This window comes from Patiria miniata, unplaced genomic scaffold, assembly GCF_015706575.1.
Source record: "Patiria miniata isolate m_02_andy unplaced genomic scaffold, ASM1570657v1 HiC_scaffold_10, whole genome shotgun sequence".
In the NCBI taxonomy this organism is placed as follows: domain Eukaryota; kingdom Metazoa; phylum Echinodermata; class Asteroidea; order Valvatida; family Asterinidae; genus Patiria; species Patiria miniata.
In genome coordinates, this window is record NW_024037048.1 from 12,756,461 (window position 1) to 12,760,119 (window position 3,659).

General features: G+C 39.8%; 1 pseudogene; it reads left to right on the top strand.

Moving 5' to 3' along the window:
- Window positions 1–1,682: 1,682 nt before the first annotated feature.
- LOC119734275 lies at window positions 1,683–2,833 on the top strand (annotated as a pseudogene).
- The last annotated feature ends 826 nt before the right edge of the window (window positions 2,834–3,659 follow it).

Genomic DNA, 3,659 nt, shown 5'->3' on the forward strand with positions numbered 1-3,659 from the left:
CTATTTAACATGTTTTTCTATCAATATGTGTATACAGTACTGCACTGCGGTCATGTTGCTGTGGCTATGGGCTGAGTGGTAGAGTGATCATTTAACAAACATGAAGAACTTTCATTGGAGTACCGACCGCAGCATCAGTCACTCAACTTTTGCTCTTTAGACTAAGCAGAGGGATCGTGAGGAGAATCACGTCGCACTCCTGAGACAGCCTTAACTATATCTGCAACTAACTGCTCTGCGTCTAGCCCATTAGCACGGTTACTTGTTGCGGATAACGCAATTGTCACATCAAGCTCTGTTAAAGATGTGACTGCTTTCGTACAATCCAATATTTTGAAGTGTCACAAACTATTTTCTGAGTGCTAGTGATTCAACCTACACTATCAGGTACGTTTGATATATTGAATTAATAACTTTTCCCCACAGCTTCAAACAGTCGTCAGTCGTTGGTTATTCCACAGTCTAGTAGAATATAAATTATTAACGAGGAAGAATGAATGGGGAATTACGGGCGTAGACTAAATGTGGAATTCTACACCGTTTTGCACTTAAGAGGGCCAGCGGTAAACAGATGGACTGTACGAACCTGCTTTCAGTCAAAATATATCGATAGGCCCTAAGGGTTACATTTAAGATTTAATCTGTATAGAACATCAACGAAAAGAGGTCACGATTAATTGACAAAAAGGACGACAACATTTCGGTTTAATATCCAGCTTTAAAGACATTCAACATCTCAAGCCTTCGAGATATTTTTTTTAGACTGGAATTTCCAGTTTCTTCAGAATAATTCTCCTCAATTTTGCCAGCATTTTAAAAATGTTCATGAAAGTCACGTGACATTAAACTTTGTATGCACATGTATAACATTTTATATTTGATAAAGGTATTCCTTGGTTTGTGTTTTCACAGGCCAATTTTTCTTAAAAAGAAACAAAAGCCCCGTTTGAACAAAATCCAAGTTTCAAAGGTGTTGCTACCCTTGTTAATGGTTCTCCACCATTAATATTGTTGCAGCTCGATAGTTTTGGTAAGGCCCACGAAGTAGTAGATCCGGGTGCTGAATAATCGAAGAACCGAGTATGACATTAACTATCCAGTTCATCGATGTTAACCAGATATCATTGTGAATTCCGAACTAATATTTCTTAAAGACGAGCAACAGCCAACTGCTTTTGGATATCACAACAAAACATTTTCCATTTTCCTTTCCACGAAGGTGGAAATAGTTGTGTGGTGTTTTTTTTTAAGAACGATACAAACAATGAAATCGACATCCAGTCCTATTTTTGGATTTTGTTTTGTCTCTTCAATCATAAAAGTATTTAATTTTCACCCTTTCCTATGTTTTTCAGGTAAACGAACGAGAAATGTTTTTTCTTGACATTTCTAGGCTCTGAACAAGGGTCCGAAAGATCAGATCTGGACATTCGTTTCATAACCAGAAATTGACTTTGTGCAAAACCAACAGTCAGAACGTTTGTGAAAAAAAGTCATTTAGAAATAAGGAGAACCATCATTTATCTGTAAATCTTTTCATTGTATGGATTCCCTTACTGTACTGTAAACCTTGGTAATTTTTATTTATCTATTTTTTTTTACAGTCTGTGGCTATAGACTTTTCTCTATGACCCACTGCATTGTACAAAGCGGTGCATTGCCATCCCCGTGAACTAAATATTATGGAGTCTTGTAGGAGACACTCCACCCTCCTGTGGGCAATTGCTCTGTCTTGGAGCGTCATCTGCATAAATGTTTTTATCACATCAGCTGAGTGGCACGGAGACCTGTCAGACTATGAGTTGGCCAGCTTAAAGACGTGCATCAAAGTTCAACCATTTGACCTTGAGTGACCATGGCGATGTGTATGTTGGGGCTGTCAATTGGTTGTACAGGTTGGACGGTAGTTTGGAAGAGATACAGAATGTTTCAACCTGTAATGACAGCAGGTCGGATAGTGTGATGCCCTGCCAGCTTACAAATAACTACAACAAGATACTGGTAGTTGACAGTACCCGGCCAAACAGTTTGATAACCTGTGGCGGTGTGTATGATGGTATTTGTCAGTTACGGCAGTTACAGGATATCAGGAACGTGATGATGGAGTCGGTTCCTTACGTTGCTGGGTTTGAGGGTGCAACTACTGTTGGTCTGGTAGCTCCAGGAGAAGATGGGCAAAAAATGCTTTATGTGGTTGTTACTTATACTGGTGAAAATACTTTTTCCAGTTTTCCCTTTCCAGCAATTTCAAGAAGAGACCTTAGAAAAATCCCATTGTTGTCGGCATCTTTTGAAAGGGATTCCGTCTCTTTTAGTTCAACTGCAGAAACAGCATCGTTTCGAATTAGGTACGTTTTTAGGATTAGTCCATGGTATATTTACCTATTTTGTTGCCTCCCAAAGCGAGGATATGAATTCCAACCGATTTGTTTCTAAGATAAGCAGAGTCTGTCAAGGCGGTCCAAACCTAGACGCTTATACAGAAATTACCCTACAGTGCAGTGGATCAGATGGCAGTGTGTACAGCTTGGTGCAAGCAGCTCACTTTGGACCAGCAGGACCTGATCTAGCGACATCATTGGGTCTCCATGCAGACGAGCAGGTGCTGTATGCTGTGTTTGCCAAGAACCAAGGAGCTCCGGGTACCAGTGATGTACCCATCGATCAATCAGCATTGTGTGTGTACACGATGACGGATATCTTGGCTGCCTTCAGAGAAGCAGTGCGGGGATGTATTCAGGATGGGAACAATAATGACAATGGGCCAAACAAGATCGACTATTTGGAGGGTTCTTTTTGCAGAAGATTCGCGGTGAGTACAGACGAATATTAAGAAAGATGTTTCATTTTCCCAGCAATATAAATTGTATTCACTTTTAAATGACACATTTAACTTAAAATCCACCAACATTTAGTTATTGAATGATTTCTTCACAAATTTCGAATTATTGGTTGCCAGGCATTAGTTTGGCTCTCACAGAGCGGATTATTTGTGCCTTTTTGGAGAGAGTAAGGTATGCATATATACGTTGCGCATACTACAAAATCAAAGGCGGATTACTTGTACTTTTGTGGCGTAAATCCAACCCATCTCAACTCAACCCAACGCAAATGCACAGGTTGCCTAACCTAAAATAAAATCTTCCAGAGTCGTGTCTTAGTCATTGCAAATCATTTAATCACTATATACGTGCAAAATATGCTGCTATTTCACAACAACGAGTGAATATAGAACAGCAAGAGGAAAAACTGCAAAATAGTATAAAATGTATCATTTTGACAACGTATCGACGCCTCCATCTTTCCAGATGGGGACCAGGTCCAGTGTGCGCTTCTTTGCCATCGCTATTCTGTTCTTGATGTCTGCTACTCTGTAGGCACAACGGTTCAAACTGTTTCTTTCTGCAATCATTGTGCAAACTATAGGTTTGAACCATGGAGGACGGTTGAACAAGGCAACTTTCTTAACAGTCCCCTGCTGATACATCAATAAACACGCTAAAGCAATCATTCTCGTTTCATCAACGACTATCCTGGAACTCCTGGATTAATGTGTCTTGATAACTGGCACTGCCGAACCACGATTATTGTTTTAACTGTTTAAATCATGTTTCTTGTTTCTACTTTTCGTTATAGATTGACATTCTGGATCGCTATCT